We start from the raw sequence: 18,164 nt of genomic DNA on the forward strand, positions 1-18,164 counted from the left end.
ACAGTGAAGGGGGTGAGATTTTGTTGCTAAGCGGGTTTGTCGAGGATAGGTACACCGAGGGAGTGTAAGTGAAACGAGTTCATCGGAACACATTCCATTATAATATTTGTAAAACAGGCCAAGATGCAACATTGCAGTGATGAGACAGGGGTTGGAGCTTAGTTGACAAAGTGGGACTTATTAGATTGCCAACTCTTTTTTGGACCCTATCCAAGAGGGGGAGGTTAGTGGTAGATGCACCAGCTCTGATATGGCAACAATACTCCATGCATGGGCGAAAGGTGGTTTTGTAGAGGTGCAGGATAATCTCGGGTGTGAGTAGTCTTCTAGCTCGATAGAGGGAGCTCACCTTCTTTGCAACAGCTTTTGTAATGTCCTCTATCTATTTGTTCCAGTTCATATTGCCCTCAAATGTTAGGCTGAGGAATTTGATGGAAGAATTCTCAGGTAGGATGTTATTTGTCATGAATATAGGCGGTTCGAGAGGCGACTTAATCTTACTGACATTCAATGTTACCATCCATTTGCGGTCCCATTCCACTTTGGACTGGAGGTCATTTTCTAACGATTCTGCCATTCTCTTAGACTTATGTACATCCGTTCTTCCTTCATACATGTTATAGAGCATTGTATCATCAGCAAATATACCCATCTCGGACACGATATTATCAGTGAGGTAGTTAATGAATTTCAGGAATAATAGTAGTCCAAGGATCGACCCCTGAGGCACTCCTGCATTAATATTATGCTGCTTGGATGTACGTCCATCAATGACAACTTGGACGATCCTGTTGTCTAAGAAGTATCTAATTATATTTAGTATACGTCCAGTTATACCATAGCATTTAATTTTCATTAGCAGCCCTTCATGCCAGACTTTGTCAAAGACCTTGGATATATCAAGGCTACAGCCCTGGCTTCGCCTGCCTTATCGAGTACATGGTATGTGTTCACAGATGACTGTTAAAATATCTGCAGTAAAACAACATTGCCTAAATCAATACTGTTTGTCAGAGAGAAGATTTCCTTTTTCGAGGTAGTGGACTAGTGCTTGATTAATTAAGGTCGCAAAGATTTTAGCGAAGAGGGGGAGAAGACTAATAAGACGATAATTGAGAGGGTCAGTCCTTTCATCAGAATTCTTGGACACTGGTACCACAGAAGCTATCTTCTAGCGATTAGAGAAGCAAGATTCAGCAAGGCATTTATTGTAGAGCTGAGCATTTCTTAATTAGTATAGCAGGGATGAGATCAGGCCCACGCGCCTTGGAGGTTTTTAAGTTTTTTTTTATGATATCGCGGACATGAAACGGTAATTTTACATCATCTAGTGTGACTTCAGTCCGCATAGGGAAATTTGGAAGGGAGTTCTTTATTGGCACAAAGGTGGAGTTAGAGGCGAATTGCCTGGAAAGCAGTTCTGCTTTCTTGGTTGCCGTGCATGCAACCTTCTGTTTGTTGGATAGTGGAGGAATTTCTGATTGCCCTTTATTCACTACACTATTATAGATTTTCTAGATACATCTATCTTTTGTAATTCTATGCATTCCCTGATTATTTCAGTATGCTTTTTTTTGGGCTGTTGCTATTTCACTCTTACAATGATTTCTAGCATCTATGATTTTTTGCCTATTTGTATTTGACTTGTGATGTATAAACCGGCGGAATGCATGGCATCTTTGTGCAATGGCAGCTGCACAATCTGTAGTGAACCATGGGGGTGAGTGAGGCTTGCTATAATACTTCCATGTGGGACATGTGCTTCAATGCTGGCTTTGCACCATTCAGTTGTCTTATTGGCACATTGTTCAGCAGGAAGAGAGAAGATATCGGCCCATGGGGCATCTGTGTTCTCTAATAGCTCCCCAGTGAGCCCTTTTGTAGTAACTTGTTTTGAGTAATGGTTCCTCACCTTGGAGTTGGGATTTAAGTATGATGTCAACTGATACCACTAGGTGGATTGCGTTTCCTAGTGGACTGTAGGCATTCCACAATCCTTGCGTACTATGGCGAGGAATAGGTCTAGAAGTGAAGTCTACTGGGGGTTCATGATCTGGTAAGCAGGTTGAAAACATTACTGTCTGTGTGAGGGAATGGACTACAGAGAACTTATCAGTAGAACGTCCAGCTGCATCTGTGTAACCCGAGAAACCAATTTTACGGTCTTAATTTAAATGGAGCACGCTTGACTGCAATGTTTCCCCGTTTGTATCCAGTTTTCGACAATATTAAACGTATTTAATCTTTATTTGTTAATTGGAATTATAACAATTCCATGTATATGTCTGCCGTGCTTTGTAGGTTGAAGAAGAGATAGGATGAGAAGGAACAAATAAGATGAAAGTAAAACAGATAGATTTGAGTTTTCCTTGTCGATTAGTATTGCCTTCTTTTCCTTGTCGATTAGTATTGCCTTCTTTTCCTTGTCGATTAGTATTGCCTTCTTTTCCTTGTCGATTAGTATTGCCTTCTTTTCCTTGTCGATTAGTATTGCCTTCTTTTCCTTGTCGATTAGTATTGCCTTCTTTTCCTTGTCGATTAGTATTGCCTTCTTTTCCTTGTCGATTAGTATTGCCTTCTTTTCCTTGTCGATTAGTATTGCCTTCTTTTATGTACATTTTATACCCGTATCAGCATAGACCATTTTCCCTCATTTAGTCTAGTATTAATGTAAGGCACTAAAACGGACGGAAGATGATCACAAAAACAGAAGATGCCTATTGGCCTTAGTCTTAAAAAGATCAAGGCTAAGGATAAGTCAGCAGGAAGAGAACTCCAAAGCCTGCAGTTTCTGGAAAGAGGCTACTGGAATAGGAAGCTGTATTTCAATGAAGTAACAAAACAGTGAACCGATGAAGACCACCAGAGCAACGAGACAAACGAGCTGGAACAAAAGAAGCAGGGAAGAGATCAGACAATTCTGAAGAACACATGCCACCACAGCATCCGCAGAAAAGACTGAAATCAACAATATCACATCTGTGAGAGAAGATGAAGAGAAGAAATAGTGGGTCCAATCAAAGAACATACGTTTTTACACCCCACAAAGGACCCCTAAATGAAACAATAGGATGCTTGTTATTTTCGCATTAAAATCTTGGGATTTCAGTTTTCACTGTTAAGAGTTATTTCCTAATTCATTAGAGATAGTAATAATAATGATCATCCCAACTGTCTTCATTATTAATGACAATAAAACAGTAAATGTATGTGTGTGCGTTTGTGTAAATATTTAACCGATAAACTTTTAATCTACTGGTCATATAACATTGAAAGTAACAAGAAATATTAATCATGCACCAACGATGGTTTATAAAGAGTAAAATCTTTGTTTGGATGAAGGTATAATGCGTACAAACATATTGGCAAGTTGAAATGCAAATCATTCATTTCAACTTACGGACATATTTTTTATTTCTTTCTGCGCATGCCCAAATTCAATTCATTTCTTCAAATCGTTTAATATTAAATCTTTCTTAGTTATCTCTTGATAGCTACATCAGTAGGAGGCGTGAGTGGAGCGTTAAGTTTTAGTTTCGATTTTAGCTATTGGCACCCAAGTCGTTTTTACAACTTTTGAAATCATTAATGTATATTATATACATTATAATATTCAATAGAGAATTGGCTCTAAAATGATAAATATGAAATCTGCACAAATTAAAAGATATTTAAACGTATTTTACGACCTAGCAATATCAAGCCTCCCCCCTTCCGTTAATAATTGATAATGTCTATGTACTTCTGTCATGTGGAAACTAATTTTTAAAACACGTAATGATAATGATTCCAAAAAAAAAAAAAAAAATGAAGGAAACTTCCATCATTTTACTATGCATAATGTGAGCTTGGACTAATTGTAGCCGAGGGCACCCCAAATGCTCTATTTTTGTTAATTACTACACTGAAATTTAAGAGAGGACACCACTCCCTTCCTTTGCTTACTCCACTTACAGTTGTAAGATGAAGATCAAGGGTAAGTGTTTAGCAAGAAGATACCAAGTACCATGTTTTTTGAGTCTTCACTATGATTTGACCGAGGATTGAACCTTAGTATTCTGGCCCATAAGTGATCACTAACCATCTTTACTTTTCCAATGATAGCCTAATTTTAAAGAGACTAATGTTTTTCTAAATCCAGAACTTAATGTTTCCTGTATTTTTATAGTTTTAGTCATTACAGTATGTTTTTAATTACTTTAAAGTATTTGTAAAGGTCTGCATTCTTTCAGTTATTAAATAATCTGTTCGAAGTAGCAGTTGCAGCGAATGTTGTTTTCACGTATCAACCCGCCTGAACAAAATCTTCAGTCGGCAATTGTTTCAATCAAGCAGAGAGGTGAAGACATTTGCTGTTAAAAATTCCCGAATTTCAAACACACGGTTTTCTTTTTTCTTTTCTTTTTTCCAAGTGCTTTTTTTTTCTCCACAGACAACGCAATATATTCTTAAAAACTAACCTCGCCCTCTGATAGACACAATTGCAGACTTTCACAAACTAATAACATACTGTAAACCTTACACTCACAAGTCCATACATGCATACATACACTAAAAAAACAGGCACACTAATGTGCACGCACACACACTGCCATACCTATCTTATCTGCACGCACGTAAACACGACTAGCCGAAATGAACATGTCTACTCAATTCCTCACACGCTAAAAGAAAAACTTTTTTTCACTCGGAACGTTCTTTGAACTATCATTCATTGTTAACATTTTATTTTGCATTATCTCAATAAGCTGTCCAAATAAAACAAAATTATTTTCTATAGATAGACGTTATAATTTTGTTCATTTGATAGTGTTCTATCTTTAGTAACTCGAAATGAACCTGCATATTATGAACTCATCCTGAGCTGGATGCTTTAGCTAGTATATACATGTGTAAAAATGGCCATATTAACTTTATTTTACTTCAGTAACTTTTCAGAAATCAAGGCACTATTCCCTCCTGGAGCTAACTAACACTTGATTCCGTTATGATTTAAATTCATTTCCGAGGGCTCTTAAGAATAGATACTGTTCCCTTTATCGTTGCTATTTGTATTTCGTTACAGCTTGGTCTTCCAGGGATTGCTTCTAAGTATTTCTGAATATTCTTTTTTAAGCCAGTTGCTCCTATCACAACCCCGGTCCTGTATATGACCTAAAACTATATCCGATGGCGAGGCCCCACCTTGCGGGCCTTAGGGAGTGTGGAGCCACCCTTTAATTACCATTGCTCCCAGGTCCACTCTGACCCGGAGTGGTAGTACTTGTTAGGGTTCCAACTATGGGTTAAATAGAATCTGACCTAAAAAAACAAACTATATATATACTCCATTAAAAATCGTTCCTCAAAATAACTAGATTCGGCATTAAATAACCTGAAAAAGGTTGATATGCCGTAAAATAAAAACAACCAACCTATCACAACCGGTATTTACTTATATAGGTTGTGTACGTTTGTGTGTTCATTCAAAATTGTTTGTCGGGAGATGAAATCTATCTCCAGAATTTTGTAGGAATTTCTCAGTTATTGGCTTAATTATATTTTAGCAGGTTTGTAATTTTACTGCAGGCCAGTTTTATTGTCACGATGGAGGTTTGAGACAAATTGGTATTTTTTTTTATTATCTGGATTGAGACTAAACCAAATTTAAAAATAGGAAGAAAAAATATTTTCGATCAGTTTGTTTAGTAAGCGACAAAAACACGATGTCAAACTTTAAGCAAGGCAGAATTATAAAGATGCTATTTTTAACATTCGAATCACAAACTAAACAAAATCGAATGTTTTTTATTACTTTAAACTCTCGAGCCAATCTTATTCAAATTTTAGATATATGTTCTTTAGTATTGCCACAACCAACACTATATTCTCATAAAATGTAACATTTTCTCTTGTTTTGTTCTCTGTTCTTTGCATTTTTTCTTCTGTTTTCTCTTCTTGGCTTTTTATTCGTTTTTTCTCCCTTTTTCTTCTATTTACTTTTTATCCTCCTCTTGTCCTTTCCTTTTTTTTCTGCCCTTTTTTCACTTTTTTCAGGTTTTCGTCTTTCTCTTTTGTCTTTTCAATTATTCAGAATTCTTACAAATATTTTTTTGGTTGATTTTTAAAAAAGTATTTTGCAATATTTTTAACTCAGATCAAGAAAATTTATCTAATTTTTTTTTCTGCCTGAGAACATCAATTCTGCCAGATCAATGGCAACAGCCAGTTACAAGCTGAGTTTTTAGGTTCCTTATAAATCCAACAATTTTTTTTACTTTTCCAAGTGAAGGTTTTATGTTTATAAATGAAAATATATATTTAACCGTTTTCATGCAAGAACATGCAAGATAAGTTTACCAAACTTTTTAGACTGAAGTTCCCTTGACTTACAGATAGATTCCTAGCGATTCATCCACCCATATGATCATTAAAGGTTTTTTTTTCAAAGTGAAACAAAACAAATAACAATATTAAACACAAAATATATATATACTAGCAGTTCAGCCCGGCTTTACTCGGGCCCTATGTACTATTCATAACTTGCTCTACGTGTGAATACACTTTAAGTAACATTTCAAATCTTTAGACCAAAATTTGAGTAATTTCGTAGACAACAGAGGTCAATTTTTTTTAACTTTGACCCCAATTTTGATCCCTTATCAGTTATTATTTGTGTCTAAAATCAAAATATAAAGGTTTACCCATATCAAAGTTACCCACATCTAAAATTTCAAGTGTTTGGACCCAAAATTGTCAGGAATTTGGTAGAATCTGCAAAGGTCAACTCTTTCAACTTTGACCTTTTGGCAGCCAAATTTTCGCGCCAGAACTGATTAAAATCCTTGCCGCATGCCTGAATACCGTTATGTAAAATTTCAAATGTTTAGACCCAAAATTGGCTGAGTAGTTTGCTAGACAACGCAGAGGTAAACTCTTTTGAACTTTGACCCCTTGGCAGCTCTAAATTTTGACCCAAACCGATTAAAAAGCTTTCTCTATCTCTGAATACCCTTTATGTAAAATTTCAAATGTTTAGACCAGAAATTGGCTGAGTGATTTGGTAGAGACCGTAGAGGTCAAATTTTTTAAAAACTTTGACCCCCTTAACATTTATTGTTTTGGGCTCAAATCAAATTAAAACGTTTGATCCATGTCCAAGTAACCTACATTTAAAATTTAAAGTGTCTAGACACAAAATTGGCGGAGAAGTTTGGTAGAGTTTTCAAAGGCCAAATCGTTGAATTTTGACCCCTTGACAGCCAAATTTTTGGACGAAAAACGATTAAAACGATTTTCCCAAATCTCAACATTCCTTATGTCTCGAGTCTCTACACCGAAAATTGACAGTCATTAGGTAGGGAAATGCACACACACATCTATTTTCACTTTTATAGATATATAGATGTTAATAAATTGATGCACCTTTTCTTTGGTCTTCATAACTACAATCAATACATTACAGTCAATATACACGAAATTTTTGTCATTTTAAATTGAAAACAACAAAATTAAACGCAAGTTATTTATTGAAGAATATTAATGTTAGAAGCCATTTTAATTCAGTTTTCACAATAACTTTTAATCGGATAAGAACTTGAATACCTACTAGAGAGAACTTGAATGCCTACCGGACACTATCTGCAAGTGTCTAAGCACTCTTTGTACAGAGGTTTGTCAGGAAATCCTGGCATGAGAATACTTATCTTTACAAGTAAACCCTGAATAAATATTCAAAATATTAGATTGTTTTTTGGCATGAAGTTGAACGTCAAAAAACAACACCATTTTTGCATAGAATAGTATTTGGTGCACCTTCTATAGCAACAATATTAGTCTGGATACTATCCACTCACATACTTCTGGATCAAATTATGCATTCCATTAGACAATGGTGGAAAGTCCCGCATTCCTCACATGAAATCCATTGGCGGGTGTGCAACCCATCGAATGTTTCTCTTCCCGGAGTCGCCTGCCAATATCCAACACACACTTGATAATCTTAAGTCTTTTTTGGAAAGTTTACTAAAGTTTTGTTCTACCAAGTATGATGTTTGAAGGGTAAAAAAACATTTTGCAAAAATTGGAGGTATCGTTTTTTTAATTTTTTTTTTTTTTTACATGGGGATCACCACTTATCAAGGTCCGTAAGCCACTCGGGGATAAGGGTTATTTTGTGTACAATAATCAATGGGATAATATCGTAGTAATAGATGGTATTGGAGATTTGATAAAGTGTCTTACTTAAGGGGGGGCGATTAATCAGGAATTTGTTTATGTTGGACTTGAAGACGTTCAAGTTGTAGTTAGGTGGGAAACAGGCAAACGGAAGAGAATTCCACAGGCGTGCACTTCTCAAAAAAAGATATGTTCATGGAATCTACGTTTTGATTTAGTCACAGATAAAGAATGGGGGAAATTACTGACAGTGATTTTTGCTAGACGGGTGTTTATCGTGAAGAATTGGCATGGGGGACCAGAGATTGGAGCTCGGACGAGCACTTGCCATGGAATTGTTTCTGAATTTTCATGGATGTTTTGCACCCTGTTTTATTATTTTTTATTATTTTTTATTATTTTTTATTATTTTTACACCTTTGAATAGAACTTAATTTAACCAAACATAGCCAGAGTCATGAATTCATCGATGCAACTCCCCGCAGAGAAGTACCTCCTCTCCTTGAAAATGGGGGCTACCTGATCGGTGATTTGTGATGTCTTAGTACACCATCCTGATGACCGAGCAGTCCGTAATTGGGTGACTTGCAGCATTCCATTTTGGCCCTTACTTTGGATTAACGGGAGGTCGAAGAGATCTGATCAGTCGGCTGATGACGTTCTGCCTTACTATCTCCAGCCGTATTATGCAATCTGATTCTTTCTAAAAAATCAAACCTTATTCTTCCTTCTTAAATCGATTTAAGGCTGAAGGTTAATCGTGTTGAGAACAAAAAAGATCACCAATACCATGAAGTAATGTTTTCTCAGTGTTCTTGGAGCAATGTGTTCTGAATAGTGCTGAGACGTTTAATCAGAATCAGGACGCAAATAATTCGGAACTTTTTGGTATCGGAATCGGTATTAGAATGGGAAAAATTTGTGCCTATTTTCCGATCCCCAAAACGATTTGTTTTGTCTTCCACTCTTGGTAATAATAATAATAAAATGATAAATATTTATTGATTTTACGCTATTAGTAAAACTGAAACCTATAGATCAACCCCTCGTACGCCTGAGAAAATATCTGCAGATGTTAAATAAGGATGTTAATAATAAATAATAATGCACATGTTAAGTAACGTGTGTTTTTATGGAATCGGGAAAATAACTTTATAGTTAAATATTTAGAGATAAAGAATCGGGATTGGGAATTTAGTACGGAATCGGTAATTGTATTGGAATCGAGGGAAAAATATTGGAATCATTCCATCATTAGTTCTCTGAGCAATATTTTCTATGAAGATAAAAATTATCCTATCTATAGAATTTGATTTGAAAAGCGTTATTCGGCATTAAATAACCCATAGATCGTTTATATACCGTAAACTAAACACAAAAAAAATCACAATGATCGGTTAATTAGTAGTGAATCTTGTGCAGATAATATATATAAACAAATGCACATACATACTTTTTTTTAAGTATGCGTGTGTGTGTGTGTATATATATATAATTAGAGCATTCCGCAACTATAAAGAAGTCTTAGTTTCATAAATACATTCTTGTTAGTGTATTGCACTCTTGGGTATAATCAACACATTTGACAACAATTGTGCTTGACAATAATATTGGGGGACGAAGTAAAGCCTCATTTTAGCTTTGAGTTGATAAGACATGAGTAGTAAATGCTTGAGCCAATTGACTGTAAAATATGTTGGCCTATTGCATGCAATTCTTTCCAACAAACTCTTCTGATTCTCCACCGTTTTTTGGTCTAAAAGTTGTGCGCATATGTTGCGTTTCCTGTATATTGAACAATCTGTTCACTATCCATTTATCATCCTTGCAGTTAAGCGAAATCTGACACAACTTTCCCTTTCAGCCTAAACCCACTTTCAGATAACCAATCAAACCGGTGGTATTGCTTTGTCATGACAGACTGAATTGGTGTTGAGGCATGGAAAATAATCGCTTATGTTTGTGTTAAACTTTCAACAACGATATATATATATATATATTGTACTCGCGAGTGCGTGTAATATATATATATATATATATATATATATATATATATATATATATATATATAAAAATATAACACGGAAATTACATAATTGTCGATGCAATAATTTATTTCAACCTTATGGTATTTTCAAGCATCTAAACTAGACAATTACATTTTTGATACTGAAAGAAAGAAAGAAAAAATCGGGCCTCGACCGTCAAAAAACCAGAGGGGGTGGTAGTAGCAATCCACTTAATGCATTTTATAGAGAGGGTGGGAGGGATTTTTTAAAAGAAAACAACAACAAAAGAAAAAAAAAACAAAAAAAAACCAACAAAAATATTATGACACTTATAAACGGCAGCTCGATGTAACCACAGAAACACACACACACACACACACACACACACACACACACACACACACACACACACACACACACGCACACATACGCGCTCCTAAATATGCACGTTCTTACACGTAAATGCCTTGACACGCGTTTACTAACCTAGGAAGAAGGGGGAGAAATATACGGATATAGAGAGAAGGAAATAGAATAAACAGCGCTTAATGGAAAAAGAAGAAGAAAAAAAGAAGACAGTGACCAACCGCTGCCTGTCATATGGTTTCATTAGTCTAGAATCTCTGAGAAAGATAAGGGAAAGAAAATGGAGATTATACTCGCGTCCTATAGTTAATTGAGTCATGGAAAGTAAGTCTATTAAAAGATAAATAAAAAAATAAAAAAAAAATTTTATACAAAGTTTTAAAACTATCTGTATGTTATTATGTTAAAATTAGTTAGAAATAAATATTATCTTATAATACATTTAAATTTTGTATTTGTAATATATTACTATGAATTCAAAAAATTGAGTCTTATGTAGTTAATATTTTATATATTTTTATGTAATTAATTTTATTGGTGATTATAGCGGTCGTTGTAATTTTTCACTTCTTAATTGATTAAGAAGCAGAAAATTGCAATATTAATCGCCCCCAAATCGATAGGACGTATATAGTTTTGGTTAATATATACTTTTATTCACTCCGTACACAAAAGTACTTTCATGCACGAATAAAGAAATAAATAAAATAGTTATTATTTTACAGTTTTCTCTGCAGATAATACATTAGTTATTAAACTGAGTTAAGTCAAAAAGATCAAATACTACAACTAGACATTATTAGACTTAATAAAAATCAACACAAAACTGTAAAATAATAACTATTTTATTTATTTCTTTATGCGTGCATGAAAGTACTTTTGTGTACGGAGTGAATAAAAGTATATATTAACCAAAACTATATACGTCCTATCGATTTGGGGGCGATTAATATTGCAATTTTCTGCTTCTTAATCAATTAAGTGAAAAATTACAACGACCGCTATAATCACCAATAAAATTAATTACATAAAAATATATAAAATATTAACTACATAAGACTCAATTTTTTGAATTCATAGTAATATATTACAAATACAAAATTTAAATGTATTATAAGATAATATCTATTTCTAACTAATTTTAACATAATAACATACAGATAGTTTTAAAACTTGTATAAAATTCTTTTTTTAATTTTTTTATTTATCTTTTAATAGACTTACTTTCCATGACTCAATTAACTATAGGACGCGAGTATAATCTCCATTTTCTTTCCCTTATCTTTCTCAGAGATTCTAGACTAATGAAACCATATGACAGGCAGCGGTTGGTCACTGTCTTCTTTTTTTCTTCTTCTTTTTCCATTAAGCGCTGTTTATTCTATTTCCTTCTCTCTATATCCGTATATTTCTCCCCCTTCTTCCTAGGTTAGTAAACGCGTGTCAAGGCATTTACGTGTAAGAACGTGCATATTTAGGAGCGTGTGTGTGTGTGTGTGTGTGTGTGTGTGTACCTGTGGTTACATCGAGCTGCCGTTTATAAGTGTCATAATATTTTTTTTGTTTTTTTTCTTGTTGTTGTTGTTCTCTATAAAATGTATTAAGTGGATTGCTACTACCACCCCCTCTGGTTTTTTGACGGTCGAGGCCCGATTTTTTCTTTCTTTCTTTCAGTATCAAAAATGTAATTGTCTAGTTTAGATGCTTGAAAATACCATAAGGTTGAAATAAATTATTGCATCGACAATTATGTAATTTCCATGTTATATTTTTATGTTATTGCTCTGTTTACCACATTGAGCTCTCATACCCGGATTTCCTCTGGAATTATTCCATTATAACACACACACACACACACACACACACACACACACATATATATATATATATATATATATATATATATATATAATAAATCTTTCTATAAATAATTCTCTTATATTTAATTCTATCGCCATTTAATTTTTTCCCCCTTCTTCCCTGATCTTTCTTATGTCTCGGCAGTCGTGTGAAAAACATATCTTATTTTTCTTTTATTAATATTATTGGAATTTTCCCCTTTTCTTTTCTTTGTACATATTTGTGAATTATTCCATGGATTTCGGCCTTTTGGATTATTTTGGACCATCTGATTACGTGATTTCCTTGGATTTTACTTGTGCAAATGGAAACTCAATTAACTTTCTTGGAGTTATATTTTTGGATTTTACCGTCATTGGATTATTTATCTTCCACCAGACTATCCATTCACGTGTAATCACCTTTTTCTTCACCATATTCCCTCTGCTTCACTTTTTGTTATCAAATAAGATCTTTGACTTGTAGTTTCATCAAATACTTTTGTATGCAAAATCCGATCCCGCATTTTGCTAATTCCTACCCTCTGATGAGAAGGAAAGTATTTCTTCGAAACTCCGCGGATTAAGAACTATCGACTTATCAAGTGTTTCCTTTTCAGATTAAATGTTTTTAACTCTTTTTCAAAGTGTTTTTTAACATGTTTTATTAACTGTTTGCTCTTTATATATATATATATATATATATATATATATACACACACACACATGAAGGAGTCATATTTTTATTTATTTTATTAAATATTATTACGTGCATAAAAGGTATACTCACATATGACATTTTATATATTTATATATATAATGTTATATATATATAATGTTATTTATAAAGTAAAGTCAATCTCTTCCTCCATACTTTGTGTTTGTGCTATCAGGTCAGGCTGTTTGAAGATATCAACTTCCTGACTTAAGTCCTAGATATGACCATAAACTATATCCAGTGGTGAGGCCCCAGCTTGCGGGCTTTGGGGAGTGTGGAGACACCCTTTAATTGCTATTTCTCCCAGGTCCACTCTGACCTGCAGTGGTAGTATCTGTTAGGATCCCAACTATGGGTTGAACAGAAACTGACTTGAAAACAACAAATATATTCTATTAAAAAATCTTTCTTCAAAATCTTTGGATTCGGCATTAAATAGCCCGAAAAGGGTTGATATGCCGTAAAACAAAAGCAACCAACCAATCCTGACTTAAATTCCCTAAACATTGATGTTATTGTTTTTCCCTTCCCTCTACAATTATGTAAATGCAATTATGTCCTGCAAAGCCAAAAAATAATTTTTATCAAAAAAACTAAACCCCATGAATACATATATAAAACATTTGGAGTATAAAAACTTTCACTGAAATGATTGAACATGAAAAGCGTTAATATGCCATAAAACAAAACAACCAAACTAAACACAATGAATAAATATTTGAAGATATAAACAAATTGAAACATAAAAACCTTTTCCTAAAATTACTAGATTCGGCATTAAATGACCTGAAAAAGAATTGATGTCTTGAAACGAAACGATCAACTAAACCTCAATACTTTGTGATAACTTTTTATTACAAACTATATAAAAATCTACTTCATCATTCATATAAGTCAAATGTTAGTTGGTGTTGTCAAAACAAAATTTTTTTTTTTTATCTTAGTCGATTTCAGGGATCATCATATTTAATCCTGATCAATATTTCAATTTTTATTAGTGATAATAGAATCCGGAGGAGTTCTTACTCTCACGGTCAGAAGTCCTAATTCTGATATACAATTCACTGGGTATTAATTTGATAGCAGATAATTTCTTTGATATTAATCGGTGAAAAACAGGGAAAGGAACGTTTTAGTTATTTCTTTCCCGTGCTTTCTCTCATGTTGTGTAAAACTTTAAAGAGGGAGAAACAAAAGAAAAAAGTTTGATTCATGTCTTTTAATAATGCCAACATTTCGTACCTGGTGTCACACATCAATCTGTTACTTTAACTTATCTGGAGACAGAAATTGTGCGTCCGATTTTCACTCGGAAATTCCATCTGGCCATACTGATGCAAAAAAGAACACAATGCAAGTATAAAACATAAGAAAAAAAAAATTAAAAACAAATGTGTATTGTATTGATAAAAGGTGAATCTGCATAGCTTATTCCACCGTTATATATCTTTCTTCGGTTTATATCTATCCACTACACCTCAGCATTGCATATAAGTTTTCTTTTTATACATACAAGACAATGCTTCAAGCAAGCTACACTAATCTCATATATATATATATATATATATATATATATATATATATATATATATATATATATATTGTGTACAGAAAGTTGTTAGTTGGGACAGATCATTGGTACCGTCGGTTTCAAGCCCGATAATAAGGCCCGTTTAAGGTATCCTTATCAAGCTCTCTTCAGCCAATATTCGTTTCTAAACGGACCTTATTATCGGGCTTGAAACCGACGGTACCAATGATCTCTCAAATAACAACTTTCTGTACACAAAATATAAATACGCTCTTACATTTTGGATTTTCCTTTTAATTGAGCACTCATATGTGTGCCGATCATAGCTCGTATGGTCTAGGGATTTATCAGCACCCACATGTAATAAAATTAAAACAAAAGAAAAAGATTTAACGAAAAAGAAATTTATTAAAAAATAAATTTACAAGAAAAAAAAAACAAAAGAAAAGATTACCATGTTTGAAGGGCAACAACTCGCTAATAAAGTGTCTCCCTTAGATCATAAAGAAAGTATTTCTTAATGTATTGAGTTTTGAAATGTTTTGTTTAGTGTATTTTTATATGTATATGTGTTTCGGTCAACAAACTCAAAGAATAAATAATAACTTTACCAGAATTCAGACAGCCAGTTCTTAAGTGAGGTTTTTGTTTTTACGGCCTTATGTGGAAGCCGGAATTCGGACGTTGGTTGCCTCTTTTTGCATCCCAAAATATGTCACGAACTGACTTTACCCACCAATAGCGTTTCTTTTCTATGAGTTTTAAAAGGAACTTCCTGGAACCTTCTAGAGACTCAAAAAAGGAGCAAAAAGGCGTTCTACGCCTTTTTATATTCATAGACGCCGATTATTATTTATTTTTATGAATAACGACATTCTAGAAACGTCTTTATGTTTTAATTAATATATCAATAAATAAACATATTTATATATTATAAGAAATATTTATATATTTCTTAATCCAATCATAGGAGAGAATATGTTCTCCTATGACACTTTTAATTGAGCACTCTGCTGGAATTCTTTTTCCAAAAAAAAAAACTAATCATATATATATATATATATATATATATATATATATATATATATATATATATCATATAAGATTATTAATTAGATTGCCTAGCTTTACTATCTTTTTCAGTAATTTATATCATTTATAAAAAAATTGAAACTGCCGGAAGTCATATCTATGTATGAATTTTGAATTATTAAGCTGTTAGAAAATCATACAATACACGTTGGTTTTATGATTTCTTTTCAATTTAATTGATCAAGATATACTTCATCATCAGAATTACAAATAGAGCAAAACACCTTTTTGGGTTTATTACTATACACCAAAATTCGAAAAAGTTGTCAAAAAAACAAATACATAATAAAAAAATGTTATCAAAGGCAAGATAAGTTACTCTTGTACCTACCTGAAAATGTTTTTAGTTGTTTTACTCACTTTAAAACGTGTAATCGGTTCGGAAATAGTACAGTCTTTATCGATATATTTTAAAAAGAAAAATGGCGGCGTGCTCGCTGTTGAATAAGGTAAGTTTGGGAAAATGAGTTCAAACAAACAAACTAATTATACAAAATATTGTTAGGAACCCACCCAATATATGTCCGTCTATATCACGCTAACATATATTGAGTATCTAACAGTATTTTGTATATTTTTTTTGCTTAAACTAATTTTCCCAAACTTACTGTGTTTCAACAGCGAGCATGCCACCATTTGCATTTTTTAAATACATCGGCAAATACTGTATGTTTTTCGAGCTGAATAAACACGTTTCATCAAATAAAAACACTAAAAATTATCCAGTTAGGTAGAAAATTAACTTATCTTGCCTTTGATAACATTTATTTGTTATGTTTCTTTGACAAATTTTTTCGAATCTATGCGTATAGTAAAAGAAACCCACCTTTTCATTTTAGCTATCGCATTTTTGTGTTTTCAATTCGTCTAGTGTCCCTATTTACAATGCCTCCCCACGGGACAGAGTTAGACCAGGGTCGTTTTTTAACGTGGAGAAAAAAAGGAACAAAAATAAAAATTGTCTCGGTCGTGAAGGATTTCTCCTCCACTGACAGAGAACAAGAAATTGAAGTGCAGCATCTGAAGAACAGATACTACACTTTGAGATATTAAATCTTTTATTCATCTTAAAAATACAGTCAAAATCAACAATGAACAAAAAATTTAGGCACATGGCCAACTCAAAAGGGGAGATTGTGGGGGTCGTTGGTCATCCTTGTCACTCCAGAACTAAACAAAATCAAAAGTTTCTACGAGCCATTATCTTTCACCATAATACCGCATTCACCCTTTCATATTGGGGGACGTCCTACTTAAGTCCCAATTTTTAAAACATTTTTTATTGACGTGTAAAAACAAAAAAGATAACAATAAAATGGCTACACTTTGATCTTGTCCCGAAGGCCAAGTAGTGTCGTTGAAGCGAATACAGGATAAACATTTCATCAACGTAGCGCATGACAACGACAAATGAATAAGAAACTGTGTTTTAAAAAGCATTGTTTATATCATGAGGTACAGCTATATCTAAGGGCACACACACACACACGGTGAGAACTTGAATGCCTACTGGAGAGAACTTGAATACCTCGAGTATCTAAGGTCTCTTCGTACAGGAGTTTGTCAGATCAACCTGGCATAAAGGATACTATTCCCTATAAGTAAATTCTGAGTAATATTCAACATCACATGGCATTCGCGGTCCAAATAAGATCCGTTCAGTATGAATAACCCACGAGGAATGGGTACACCTTCATTAAGTAATATTACTTTAAGTAACAACACGAAGCTGGATACTCCACCAGACTAGATAAATTCTTGTCTTCTAATGAAGTAAGAATAAGAGTCCGTAAGAAAGATATGCTATACCACATTTATATGGTCAATTAGTGAGAGAAAAATTATGTTTTTAACTTCTTTACTAACTCAGTGTTTGAGGTAAAGGACAACTTTAATGGAATATTTGAATATCTTTTATATAGAGAGAACAAATGAGCTCCCATGGAGGATCCTCTTGATTTTTGAGAACTTCAACTGAAGTAAAATGAAAAAACAAAAAAAAAAAACAAAAAAAAAACAACAAAAGAAAAACGAACAAAAATATGATATATATATATGTATATATATAGATATATATTATGGACTCTTCCGATTTCAACATATGAGCGCCCGTCACAACAACTAAGTTGTTCAAAAATCCATATAGATGCTTTGTTTATAGTGATGAAGCCTTTGTGCAGAACCAATCACACTTTTTTGGTACAACTGCTAATCTTCGTCGGTGCAATGACGTGATTTTCCTAGATTTAGCTCTGCTGAGAGAGGAACGAAACCTGGTCAACTAACCTTTATTTTAAATTTTTTAATCATGTTAATTGGTTTATATTTAGCCATGATTAAATTTTGTACACCCCCCAATTTTCACATATGTATATATATATATATATATGTCATCCACAGGCAGTACTGTTTCATTGTTTTCAGCTCATCAGTGCGGCTAAACAAGCAAGTGC

Source organism: Euprymna scolopes, chromosome 9 (genome assembly GCF_053919585.1).
Source record: "Euprymna scolopes isolate OS-2025 chromosome 9, ASM5391958v1, whole genome shotgun sequence".
Taxonomy (NCBI): Eukaryota; Metazoa; Mollusca; class Cephalopoda; order Sepiida; family Sepiolidae; genus Euprymna; species Euprymna scolopes.